The sequence below is a fragment of the Ciconia boyciana genome, chromosome 4 (genome assembly GCF_034638445.1).
Source record: "Ciconia boyciana chromosome 4, ASM3463844v1, whole genome shotgun sequence".
NCBI classification, from domain to species: Eukaryota; Metazoa; Chordata; class Aves; order Ciconiiformes; family Ciconiidae; genus Ciconia; species Ciconia boyciana.
The window spans coordinates 39,537,881-39,552,784 of record NC_132937.1 but is presented as its reverse complement, the minus strand read 5'-3'; positions in this window follow the sequence as shown (position 1 = coordinate 39,552,784).

The following is a 14,904-nucleotide window of genomic DNA, read 5'->3' as shown; positions in this document are numbered from 1 at the left end:
AAAAAAAATCACAAAGGACCCTGTGTTTTCCTGTCCTGTGTTGAAGAAGCTAATAAATTGCATGATCTTAAGAAATCAAGAGAAGGAAAAGCCACAGTAGTGTCATGAAGGTAGTAGGTAGCACTGGTCACCTTGTCATTGCAGCACTGACCAGGAGGGAGCCGCACTAATTGCTTCCCTTGGTATTAGTAGCTCCAGGGCTTAGTCTCTATTCAGATGAAGCAAGTTTCTCACTAAGCTCCCAGGCAGTCATATTTTATTACTGAGGAGATTCTTTATTCTCTTTTAGGGGTAGGTTTTCTCTTTTACATTCTCGTCAGACTGACTTGCATGTTCTTTGTAGTTTCACTGGTCACCACTCATTGAGGAATACATGTGATGTGTCACTACTTCCTCATCCATCTTTGAATCAGATAGTTTGATTATACTTAAACAAACTACTCTGGAAATCCACAGCTAAGCAAAGCATGAAATTTCTAAGTAGGCCTTATGTCATAGGCCTGAATCTCTCGGGTGGGTGGTCCTATGTTTCTATGCCTTGTGAACTCCAGTTTTGGATTGCGTGCTTTTAAGAATCATCTTTAACTTTGGATCTTTATGTGTATCTTTCCCCCTTTCTCATAGGCATCTGAAGAAACAAATTTTGATCTGTAGCTGTGGGGAAAGGAGGCAAAACCTTCTCCATCCTCCTTTCCCCAGTTTTGCTTTCTGTCTTTGCATTGAAGGACACCAGGCAGCATTTCCATTTAAGATTCCTGTAGTGAGGCTGTATTTCCCATGATAGCTCAGATTCTTATCTGGTGTAAATTATCATAGTTCCAGTCGACTTCAATGGATTTGTTAATTTATACCATCTGAGGTCCTGCATCTGAAAACTCTATAATAAAAAGCAGCTGCTACTTTAACTAATCAGAAAAATGATAAGTGCCTAGTATGTGTCTGAGTCTAGCTATCTTAATACCTGATACTCAGCTGCCAGCAGACCACCTTTGTCTTGTGTCTGAGTAACTGGGATTGTGTCCTGTATTTTATCAAAAATGAAAGTTGAACAGAGACTGTCATAGTTCTTGACAGCAACTTTGCTGGGAGACCCGAAAGACAACATTCCCTCAACAAAGCCCATGAGCTTGGCTCTGCTAGAAGCTAGTCATATCTTTATACCGACCGTGAACATTACATATTATTATATGCAATATTTTAGAGCAGCTACTTAGGTTTGTCACTTTAATGTGTTTTAGTTTTGATTTCTGTATTCATCTTCGAGCCATATGAACATTACTTGATGTTTGGTATTAATTGGAACTTGTAAAGAATATGAGATCTACTATCACTAATAGTTGATCTACAATCAACTATTTATATCAAGAATATGGTAAGAATTTGTAAAACGTTTCATAGAAAACATGGTCTCTGACCTATTCCAGAATGTGATACTGTAAATAAAGTGCCTATCACTATGTTTGAAGAAAATGTGCCTTCTTTATTTACAGTTCTTAATTTAACTCTCCACACAGAACAAATCATCATTTTTATATTACTGGAGCATGTTATGCAATTTTGCCTGTAAAGAACTATTTTTTCTATAAAGCATTAAACTTTCCCCTATTGCTTTAAAATTTATATACAATTGTGCTCTTTCTATTAGTGACAACAGGGCATAGATATAAACAGCACCTTTTCTATAAATCACATTCAGTCCTGGTTCAGGCATACTCCATGACTGCTACCCAGTGGGGACACCTTTAGTGAATGACAGAAGTTTCTGTCCATACTCAAAAAACATCCTTAATAGGTCAGTGAGAAAAAGAATAAAATTTCATTCCAGCTTGTTCATCATAAATCACTGGTCTGACTGTACATCTTGCAAAGACTTTACATCCATCTAGGCCTAAAAGTAACTTTTCCTGGTATGTATGAGTAGAAACATTGATAAATGAGAGAATACTGGATTTTAGGAGATGATTTTTTTTCCTGCTACCTGAAGGTCATCTTTTACATCTGTAGGGCTGGTTGTTTCATATTTCCTCTGCATCATCCCCTCTGTTTAATACCCTACTACATACTTTAAGAAATCGCTAGCTAGTGCTAAGCCCTAAACCCTCTAATTAGGGGAGGGGGGAAGTATTTTTGCGTTTTCCTCCTTTGTCAAATTTTCTTAGAGATGTGTAAACAAGAATGAGTTATGAATCACCAATCTAAAGAAACTTGGTGTTTACAATCCCAAATTGTGAGAGGTATTTTGACAATATGTGTCAGGTCCTACTACAGTCATGGGACTTGGTAAGGGGATCCTGGGTTAGTTGCTTTGGACAATAGCTGCAGTTGCATTACCCAACAGAGCCTAGTACATGCAAAAGGAACACGTTTGCCCTTCACAAGCCTTTTGGAGGTGCAAACAGAAGCATGACAAAAATTACCTAGCTGACCTTAGGTAAATAAAACACCATCAAGCGCAGCCAAAGTGTCCTTGTCTGTAGGTTGGTGGCAAAACTTAAGCAAGGACCTCTCCAAATTTCTCTTTTCCTAACTTTTCTCTGCCTCCCAGTGTCTTTACCCTCACTGCTGTTTGACCACTGTCCACATTTGGGTGACTCCATCTTACTACAGAGGGACAACGTCCTCTGCCCATCCCAAACTGCAGCTGCTTTCCAGCTCTTATATTCCTCGGCTTCCTGCCGTCTTGTTCCCACCTAGTGGCCATGTGTGTGAAGTAATCACCAAGGGTGAGAGAAAGGGCAACAAAGACAAATAAATGTATGGAGATCATCTTCTCAGTGAGTCTGCAGGAAGCCTGAGGTGTGGTTGAACTAGTCTGGTAATGTTCTGCCCTTTGGCGCTATTTTATATATACTTGGAGGAAATAATCAGAAGTACAGTCATTTTTACATTTAGGGTATACAGATAATTTGTGAGTCCAATAAATATTTTGTTTATGCAGCATGTATGTTTGAGTACAGCTTTACCCACTTATGAGAAATTACTCTTTCTTTTGCATGTGCTTCAAAATATGCTGCTTACTTTTTGCAGTGCTACTATGGATAGATAAGTAGTGTATGTTACGTGTGGAACACAAATACGGAAACACTTGTATTATTGTACATGCTGACAAATTGATTTTAATTTATTTGCAGCTAACCAAAGCACCATATCCAAAACCTGATCTTAATTATGTATATTCAATTTTGCATTTGCTAGAACAAATAGACAGCATCTTTTGGCAGAGATGAGTTTGGATGATAAAATATAAAATGAGATGCAGTACCTGCAACTTCTCCTCGGATCTAGCCAAAGGATGCCCCAGCCACTGAGTTATCAGTTGGCTCCAGAACCCACACAGCAAGGATAAACACCTTGGCAGCTGAGGAGGAAAGTACTTGGGTTCCAGGGGATCTTCAGAAGTGGGGAAGGGAGTCAGCATGAGCTCCTCCCACAAAGCTAGTTTTGCAGCCTGTCCTGCCTTTTTTTTAAACTGTTTAAACTGAGATGTAATCAATTGCTTCTTGTTTTGCTATTCCCATCAACAGTCTTTTGAAAACTTAGCCCAAAACATTTTGCTAAGCTGAACTGGTAGGATTTCCCCTTCAGCTGTGAGAGATTTTATTTTTGTTCAAGGTATCATTCAGGCCAGTAATGGAAATACAAAAGTTTGGAAAGGGCCACAGGACAAGGGCAAGCTGCCAGCGAGGGTCTTTGGTGAACTGCAACCCAGGAGGAGAGGATGGATCCCTGGCCCCTTTTTCTACCTTTCTTACCCTTTACAGATCACTTCCATGTTATGTATCTCCACATGTCATCTGATTTACTAGATTTTTGTTATTCCTCCTTGCCACCTGACATCCTGATCTGCCTGGTCTCCCTTCTACAACTACAGAGCTTTATTCCTACCCTCTTCTATTGCTCCAATTTCATGTCAGTGCTAGATTATGCTGCCTTAAAAAAACCCGGAGAAATAACAACCTAAAAAAACCACAGCTTTACCATTCCTGCTTTCGTTGTGATCCTGTTCTTCCCCTGTACTCCATTTAATCTCAGGCTAGCCTACAAAACTTGTTTGACTAAAGTCAAACCATGCTCACTACTGCTGTTGGAACAGCTACACCTAGAGACTAGAATGATACCAATTGCCTCGGTGATATTAGCTGAGGAAAGTGATAGAGCCGCGTATTGATAATCACCTCACCTCTTCTAGTTTGAGCAGTCCCTAACACAGACTCCAAATGCCCCTAGTGTTTTGGTGAAAGGTTTCAAACTCAAAGGGTCTGAAAATTGATTGTTCCTTCTCTCCTTTAAGTAGCAGTGCCATTTTAAAAAAATGTGTACATCTTATCAGCCTGAATGGCATATGAACATCAGGCAGCAAGAGCTGGACACTGCCATGTAAGTGAAGAGAAAAAGAGAGAACAAAACCAGCTTCACAAGACCATAGCAGCTGTAATATCTCTGTCCAGGCCTATTGCTGTGTATCCAGTAGAACAAGCAACCCAATGCTTTCCTCATCCTTAGGTCCTGCCGCCATCAATAATGTATACTGTATGACCCAAAATGTCACTACAGTTAAGGACAAGGCATGATATGAAAGCTACCTTATTATAAGAAGCAAAGTTTCATTGAGAATTTAATATTATAGGAAAAGAATTTTCTGAATAAAAAATATTTGCCTCATGGAAGGTTTTTATGCTTATTTAGTAATACACAGGATGTAGTGTACTCTAGGTGCATAGTACATCTACTTATCCAGAATCAGACCCAGCACAGGCAAATGCAAACAACCTCCTCATAAAGGAAATGCATCCATCAGACAGTGGCAGCTTTGGTAACATGGACCTTCATACACAATGAGAACATTCACAGCTTCCTTTATATATGGGTGCGAATGCACTCATCACTCATAAAAATTCAAACCTTGTAGAAATCCTACTTACACAAAAGAGCTTTTTGCTCCCACTCACCTTGTGGGAGTGAACTCCAACTGTGAAAACCTTTCTTTTATGTAGAAGGCATTTCTTTTGATGAGTTTTCTATTTGTTATCCTTTTATTTTCACGTGTCTTCTCCTTCTTGTATTCTGAAATAGTAAATAAAAGCAGTTAATTTCTTTCCTCTTTATGTTTTTTATACTGTACAAAAATTTCTATTGTATCTCAGATCTGTCTCCCTCCAAACATTGAACTGTTTTCTGTCTCTTCATATGCAAGCAATAGATACTATACTTTCCAGAACCTCTGTATTTCTATTAGGCTTTTTAAATCTTGCTAGATTTTTTTTTTATTTAAAGTGAGGACACTCCTACTCAGAAAAAAGCATGAAAACCCTCAACACAATATCTGATCCACACTTACTGCTAGCCCTTATCTAGATAGATGGCTTTTTATTAATATCCATCTGACTTCAAGCAGGCACAATTAAAGGCTATAGCAGGAGAAATCAAGTTGAATTTACCTCTACACTATTTTTTAAATTAATTTAAAAGTATATTTGCAATCATTAAAATAATTTGTGTGAGACTAGCAGAATAAATAACAAATATATTAAGGACATTAAAATAATTTTAACTGTTTGTCGTGGTTTAGCCCCAGCCAGCAACTAAGCACCACGCAGCCGCTCGCTCACTCCCCCCTGGTGGGATGGGGGAGAGAATCGGAAGAGCAAAAGTAAGAAAACTCGAGGGTTGAGATAAAGACAGTTTAATAGGGAAAGCAAAAGCCACGCACGCAAGCAAAGCAAAGCAAGGAATTCCTTCACTACTTCCCATGGGCAGGCAGGTGTTCAGCCATCTCCAGGAAAGCAGGGCTCCATCACGCGTAATGGTTACTTGGGAAGACAAACGCCATCACTCCAAATGTCCCCCCTTCCTTCTTCTTCCCCAGCTTTATATACTGAGCATGACGTCATGTGGTATGGAATAGCCCTTTGGCCAGTTTGGATCAACTATCCTGGCTGTGTCCCCTCCCAGCTTCTTCTGCACCTGGCAGAGCATGGGAAGCTGAAAAGTCCTTGACTAGTGCAGCAACACCTAAAACATCTCTGTATTATCAACACTGTTTTCAGCACAAATCCAAAACATAGCCCCATACCAGCCACTCTAAAGAAAATTAACTCTATCTCAGCTGAAACCAGGACAGTATCCACCCCTTATTCCATACCATTTACGTCATGCTCAGGTCTCACACTATCCAATACATTCTCATTACCCACCATCACCCTTCCCATCCTTTGATATAATACGCACATATCATTCCCTTAGTCTATGGACCACCCCAACAAAATATTTGTAAAATGTCCATAAATGTCCACAAAATGTCCACTGAGTTCATTTAGTCCATGACTTTGGGCTTCATCTCTTATGGTTGTTACTCAGGACAGGAGAGGTGGTGTGTTTCTTGGAGTTATTGGGCACCAAAGCCAGCTCAGGTCAGGTCACTGCTGCACTTGCACTGCTTCTTGTAAGGCTTCTCCTCCATTGGTTCAGGTGGTTCCGGCTGTAGTAATTCCTATAACATGCAACTCAAATCATGGGTTACAACAATTTAAAGGTATATCCATTACAATGTCCACCCCTGGTCCCTTTGGACCAGGATATAGGGTTTAACATTGCAATGAACTCCTCCCCGTGCTCCTAGCCTGGCTGGCAACAAGGGGTTCCTGCTATAGTAATTCCCACAACATGCAACTCAAATCCCGGGATACAACAATTTAAAGGTATTTCCATTACAATCTCCACCCCTGGTCCCTTTGGACCAGACCATCAGGTTTAACATTGCAATGAAGTCCTCCCCTTGCCCCTGCTCCAGCTTGGACTTATCCACAGAATGTAGTCCCTTCAGAAGTAAACTTGCTCCAACATGGCCTCATGCACAGCCACTGATGCTTCAAGGTGTACCTGCTGCAGCATGGACTTTATCCACAGCCACAGATGCTTCGAGGTGTACCTGCTGCAGCATGGACTTCATCCACAGCCACAGATGCTTCGAGGTGTACCTGCTGCAGCATGGACTTCATCCACAGCCACAGATGCTTCGAGGTGCACCTTATCCAGCGTGGACTTATCCTTGGGCCACAATCCCTTCAGAGGGATACCTGCTGTGGCACAGACATAACCATGGCCACAGACGTTTCAAGATATACCTGCTCTGGCATGGGCTAATCCATGGGCACAGACGCTCTGGGGTGTCCTACTCCCACGTGGATTCATCCACAGGTCACAGTCCCTTTGACTCGAGTTCACACTGGAGTTCCAGCCTGTCCAGTACAGCAGCACAGAAACAGCAGTGATGTCCTGGCCATCTGCCAGCCCAGGCGCAAGGCTATTGCTGTTATCAAAATGTTCCCAGGCACAGCAGCGTAAGATGATCAGCAGTACAGCAGCACGGCAAGCAGTGAAAGCAAAAAGCAGCCACTAACGAGCCCTAGACTCTAACATACAGTAAGGCAGGCAAGCCCTATGGCAAGCACAGAAGCCTGCCGATTAATAGCTTAACAGCAATAACAGCTATAAATTTTATCTAGCACATTCCAATCAAATCTGTCATTATCTCAAACCCTTCGAGCCCCACGTTGGGCGCCAAAAAGGACTGTCGTGGTTTAGCCCCAGCCAGCAACTAAGCACCACGCAGCCGCTCGCTCACTCCCCCCACAATGGGATGGGGGAGAGAACTGGAAGAGCAAAAGTAAGAAAACTCGAGGGTTGAGATAAAGACAGTTTAATAGGGAAAGCAAAAGCCGCGCACGCAAGCAAAGCAAAGCAAGGAATTCCTTCACTACTTCCCATGGGCAGGCAGGTGTTCAGCCATCTCCAGGAAAGCAGGGCTCCATCACGCGTAATGGTTACTTGGGAAGACAAACGCCATCATTCCAAATGTCCCCCCTTCCTTCTTCTTTCCCCAGCTTTATATACTGAGCATGACGTCATATGGTATGGACCCTTTGGTCAGTTTGGATCAACTATCCTGGCTGTGTCCCCTCCCAGCTTCTTCTGCACCTGGCAGAGCATGGGAAGCTGAAAAGTCCTTGGCTAGTGCAGCAACAACTAAAACATCTCTGTATTATCAACACTGTTTTCAGCACAAATCCAAAACATAGCCCCATACCAGCCACTCTAAAGAAAATTAACTCAATCTCAGCTGAAACCAGGACACTGTTAAATGTTTTATATTAAAAGTCAGAATTGGCTAACATTCTCTCATGCAAGAATATAAGCGCTGACCGATACTGATAACACCTCTTTTTTTTCTCATAATACAACAGATTTGTAAGCACATATAAATTTGTGTAGTTGTAGTCCTTCTTGCTAACATCTAGCAATGCATATATATACATCTGAACAGTATAATAACTGAACACATTTTGAAGAGGTAACAGTATTTCATTTGAATTTAAATTCTTGTTTTGAATAAGCAGTTATGGAGCTAAATCAGTTGGCTTAACAACAAAGGGCAGTATGCTGATGAATTATGTATGTTATCTGCATTTTCTGCCTGCTGATAATTGACAGGTATCATGGCACCTTCTACAAACTTCTTGTAATTATATGCCACATATCAAACACCGACTTATGTGTAATGGTCCTCTCCCCACACGCAGACACAAAATGTTTTTATGTTTTATTTAAAGCTTACAGCATTTTTAAATTTTCTGTTTCTCTCACTCTGGTTTCCAAGCTGCTTTGCCACTCAACACTTTCAACAATGTTAAATTAATTAGATTTCTTCAGTGTTAGTTTGTCAGTCACTCATTCAAGCTTTTGTTCTATCCTTTTTATTTGTTTTGTTTTAAAAAATTTAGTAAGGATAAACCAATATCAAAGAAAATTTACCTTGTAATTGTTTAAGAGAAATTACCTGTAGTAAAACAGATGTCTCAATCTTTGATATCAAGTTCCTGTCTTTACTGAAAGATATATTTTAGTCATTATGTAGCAGCTTTAGGTAGTAACAGGTTAAAAACCCTAGTGTCTTAAAAGAGCTGATTAAATACCTAGTTCCTTCTTGGTAGTATGCATTTATTTCAGACAAACTCCACCATAACAAGGATATATTAATTGGGTAGCTCTGCAACTGGACTCATTAGATGCAATGCTTTCTGATTAAATTTGACCACAACGGAGTATCTTAGCACATGATTCAGAATTACTTTTAATTCAGTGTTCTCCTCCTTGGAAGGAAATCTTGCTGAGAATTATTTTAATAAACCTGTGAAAATAAATCTATAATTAAAAAGAAGTCTTTTAGTTACCTTGAAGAGCTTTTTACTTATATTGCCTTAAATACCCAAATTTATATTTTAAATCTACAAACATACATTCAGTAAATGATATGCCTGATATATGTAAAACAGCACCAATAGTATATGCAGTAGAATAATTCCTCGCTCTCTATCATCACATCCTTGACAGTATTCACTAACAGAGAAAGTGCATGAAACAAAGCCCCAGCATTTACAGAAAGTAACTGCGCATAAATAAAATCAGATTGTTGTGGTTTAGCCTGAGTCGGCAATTAAGTACCACACAGCCACTTGCTCACACTCTCCCCACAGTGGGATGAGGGAGAGAATTGGAAGAGCAAAAGTAAGAAAACTCGTGGGTTGAGATAAGAACAGTTTAATAATTGAAATAAAATAATAGTAATAATAATAATGAATTGTAATGAGAAGGAAAACAGCAAAAGAGAGAGAGAGAAACAAAACAAGTGACACAACCGCACACCACCCGCTGACCGATGCCCAGCCAGTGCCCGAGCAGCGATCGCTACCCCCCCGCCAACTCCCCCCAGTTTATATACTGAGCATGACATCATATGGTATGGAATAGCCCTTTAGCTGTGCCCCCTCCCAACGTCTTGTGTGCCTGGCAGAGCATGGGAAGCTGAAAAGTCCTTGACCAGTGTAAACATTACTTTGCAACAACTAAAACATCAGTGTGTTATCAACATTATTCTCATAGTAAAATACAAAATACAGCACTAAACCAGCTACTAGGAAGAAAATTAACTCTATCCCAGCCAAAACCAGGACAGTATCCACCCTTTATTCTATAGAATCTACGTCATGCCCAGGTTCTACCCATTCCAACACATTCCAATTAATCACCACCACTTTCCCTATCTTTTAATATATACACACAGATATCATTCCCTTGGTCTATGGGCCATCCCTCTAAAATGTCCGTTGAGTTCATTTAGTCCATGACTTTGGGTTCCATCTGTCATAACAGTCCTTCAGGGCAGGAGAGATGGTGTGTGGGGTTAGATTGTTGCCTGCTGAAGCCAGTTCTGGTTCCATCACTGCTGCACTTTGCTTGGTTTCATCCAAGTTAATTCTTCATTAATCTGGGCGATTCTTACTGTAATACCCTTGATATGGCATACAGCAACCATAAAAGCGATGACATACAGTATTATATAGCAATTAACATTATACCATTCAGTTCATTGGCTATTCTCACCCAAAATCAAATCCCCTTGAGGTACACAGCGGACTTCCCCATCCTTCTGCATTACCCACCAAGTGCACCCAGGTCCTTGAGCAAAAGCAATCCCACGAATGGGCTTGCCTTTGCCTGAGGCAGGAGTAACCCAGACTGTCTTCCCCAGCATAGTTTTTATGTGCACTACAGGGACTTTATCCCCTTCTACAGTATGTAAGAGTCTTGATTGGGCAGGGCCAGCTCGATTGACAGATCCCCTAGAGTTGACTAACCAGGTGGCCTTTGCTAAATGTGCATCCCAATGTTTAAATGTCCCACCACCCATTGCTCTCAGTGTGGTCTTTAACAGTCCATTGTATCATTTGATTTTCCCAGAGGCTGGTGCATGATAGGGGATGTGATATACCCACTCAATGCCATGCTCTTTGGCCCAGGTGTCTATGAGGTTGTTTCAGAAATGAGTCCCGTTGTCTGACTCAATTCTTTCTGGGGTGCCATGTCGCCATAGGACTTGCTTTCCAAGGCCCAGGATAGTGTTCCGGGCGGTGGCATGGGGCACAGGATATGTTTCCAGCCATCTGGTGGTTGCTTCCACCATTGTAAGCACATGGCGCTTGCCTTGGCGGCTTTGTGGGAGTGTGATATAATCGATCTGCCAGGCCTCCCCATATTTATATTTCCGCCACATTTCCTCCATACCACAGAGGCTTTAACCGCTTGGCTTGTTTGATTGCAGGGCATGTCTCACATTCATGGATAACCTGTGCAATAGTGTCCATGGTCAAGTCCACCCCTCGATCACGAGCCCATCTATATGTTGCATCTGTTCCTTGATGGCCTGAGGTGTCATGGGCCCACCAAGCTATAAATAATTCACCCTTATGTTGCCAGTCCAGATCCACCTGAGCCACTTCAATCTTAGCAGCCTGATCCACCTGCTGATTGTTTTGATGTTCTTCAGTGGCCTGACTCCTGGGTACTTGAGCATCTATGTGATGCACTTTTACAACCAGGTTCTCTACCCAGGCAGCAATATCTTGCCACAATGCTGCAGCCCAGATGGGTTTGCCTCTGCGCTGCCAATTATTTTGCTTCCATTGCTGCAACCACCCCCACAGGGCATTTGCCACCATCCATGAATCAGTATAGAGATAGAGCACTGGCCACTTTTCTCATTCAGCAAGGTCTAAAGCCAGCTGGATGGCCTTTACTTCTGCAAATTGGCTCGATTCACTGTCTCCTTCAGCAGTTTCTGCGACTTGTCATATAGGATGCCATACAGCAGCTTTCCATCTCCAATGCTTTCCTACAATACGACAGGACCCATCAGTGAACAGGGCATATTGCTTCTCATTTTCTGGTAGTTTATTGTACAGTGGGGCCTCCTCAGCACGCGTCACCTCCTCCTCTGCCCATATTCCAAAATCTTTGCCTTCTGGCCAGTCCATGATCACTTCCAAGATTCCTGGGCAATGGGGGTTTCCTATCCGAGCCCATTGTGAGATCAGTGCGACCCACTTACTCCACGTAGCATCAGTTGCATGATGTGTAGAGGGGACCCTCCCTTTGAACATCCAGCCCAGCACCGGCAGTCGGGGTGCCAGGAGGAGCTGTGCTTCAGTACCAACCACTTCTGAAGCAGCTCGAACCCCTTCATATGCTGCCAATATCTCTTTTTCAGTTGGAGTATAGCGGGCCTCAGATCCTCTGTATCCCTGACTCCAAAACCCTAAGGGACGACCTTGAGTCTCCCCTGGTGCTTTCTGCCAGAGGCTCCAGGTAGGGCCATTCTCCCTGGCTGCCATGTAGAGCACATTGTTTACATCTTGCCCTGCCCGGACTGGCCCAAGGGCTACTGCATGAAGCAGTACATGCACTACATGCATCTCCCGCTTAATTTGTTCAAAGGCTTGTCATTGCTCAGGGCCCCATTGGAAATCATTCTTCTTCCGGGTCACTTGACAGAGAGGGCTTACGACCAGACTGTAATTGGAAATATGCATTCTCCAAACCCCACAATGCCTAAGAAAGCTTGTGTTTCCTTTTTGCTAGTTGATGGAGACATGGCTGTTATTTTGTTAATCACATCCATTGGGATCTGACGATGTCCATCTTGCCATTTTATTCCTAAAAGCTGGATCTCCTGTGCTAGTCCCTTGACCTTCCTTTGTTTTATGGCAAAACTGGCTTTTAGGAGGATTTGGACTATTTTCTTACCTTTCCCTAAAACCTCTTCTGCTGTATTTTCCCACACGATGATGTCATCAATGTATTGCAGGTGTTCTGGAGCTTCACCCTGTTCCAGTGCCATCTGGATCAGTCCATGGCAAATGGTGGGGCTGCATTTCCACCCGTGGGGCAGTCAATTCCAGGTGTATTGCATGTCCCTCCAAGTGAAAGCAAACTGTGGCCTGCACTCTGCTGCCAAAGGGACTGAGAAAAACGCATTAGCGACATCAATTGTAGCATACCATTTGACTGCCTTTGACTCCAGTTCACACTGAATTTCAAGCATGTCCGGCACGGCAGCACTCAGCGGCAACATAACTTCATTCAGGCCACGATAGTCTACTGTTAGTCTCCACTCTCCATTAGACTTTTGCACTGGCCATATAGGACTGTTAAAAGGTGAACGAGTCTTACTGATCACTCCTTGGCTCTCCAGTCGATTAATCAGCTTATGGATGGGAATCAGGGAGTCTCAGTTGGTGCAATATTGCTGCTGGTGCACCATTGTGGTAGCACTTGGCACCTGTTGATCTTCAACCCTCAACAACCCCACAACAGAAGGGTCCTCTGAGAGACCGGGCAAGGCAGACAGCTGTTCAATTTCCTCCATCTCCAAGGCAGCTATACCAAAAGCCCACCGGTACACTTTTGGGTCCTTGAAGTACCCTCTCCTGAGGTAGTCTAGGCCAAGGATGCATGGAGCCTCTGGGCCAGTCACAGTGGGGTGCTTTTGCCACTCATTCCCATTTAGGCTCACTTTGGCCCCCAACACAGTTAGCTGTTGGGATCCCCCTGTCACTCCAGAAATACAGATGGGTTCTGCCCCTTTATAGCTTGATGGCATTAGGGTACACTGTGCACCGGTGTCCACTAGAGCCTTCTACTCCTGTGGGTCTGATGTGCCAGGCCATCGAATCCACACAGTCCAGTAAACCCGGTTGTCCCTTTCCTCCACCTGGCTGGAGGCAGGGCCCCTCTAGTCCTGGTCATAGTATTCGTTACCCACTTCTTGTATATACAAGTCAGGAGCTCCTTCATTAAAATCAGGAGTAAGATCAGCCCTTTTACTCTGTCTGGGGAACTGTCCACTGGAAACCGGAGCAGCACTTTTCCTGGAAGAACCCCCTTTGGTGATTGTTTTTCCTTGCAACTCACGTACCCGTGCCTCTAGGGTTGAGGTAGGTTTTCCATCCCACTTCCTCATGTCCTCTCCGTGATCACGCAGGTAAAACCATTGTGTGCCCCGTGGTGTGTACCCTCTATATCCTCTCTCTTGAGCAGAGGAACACTGACTCCTAATAGCTGAGATGGTGGTCTGTACAGGTGGGGAGTAGGACCTATCTTCTTTGAGTTGCTGGACCTTCTGGGACAGTGTCTGCACAGTCGAGGCAAGGGAGGAAGAGCGACTTTCTTTGTATTCCTGAAGCTGGCTAGCCGCTTCATCCGCTGTTGGATCTTCTCTGTCTTTCCAGGTCACTATTGCCAATTAGTTGGCATACGACGATGGTGCACTTCACACCATGTTTGCCACATGGGTTGTGTGCACTGGACTTCATCTGGATCTTTGGATAACTGCTTGTTGTCCAGGTAACCATAAATCACCTCCAGCACAGCTAATTCCCTCAGGTACTGGATACCTTTCTCCATGGTGGCCCATTTGCCTGGGCGATATACAACATCTTCCTTGAAGGGATATCTTTCCTTCATAGCTGACAGGAGTCCCCTGCAGAGGCTGCGGGCTGGTGCCCCTTTTCCAATTGCTTCGTCAATGCCCCCTTCCCTAGAAAGGGATCCCAGCTGCTTGGCTTCCCTACCCTCTAATTCCAGGCTACTGGCCCTGTTATCCCAGCATTGGATCAGCCAGGTGACAACGTGCTCGCCTGTATGATGGCCGAAATCTTTTCTCATATCTCGCAGCTCACTCAGGGATAGGGATCGGGTGGTTTCCGTCTCATCCATGAGTTCTTCCTCTTCTTCTCCTTGTGATGTCCCTGCTTTTTCATCCTCCCTTTCTAAACGAGCTGACTTTCGCTTCCAAGATTTCTTCTTATGTATAGGGGTGACCGATACTTACACGGGTTGGTTCCCTGGTTCAACTATGTGATTAGATAGGACAAATAATGCGGTTAGATAATGCGGTTAGATAGGACAAAAATTTACTAATTTTTTGGGATTCTGCACTTGTTCAGGGGTGAAGTTCCAAAACACTGGAGGTGCCCACTGTCCCAGGTACTTGCCCATGCTATCCCACAC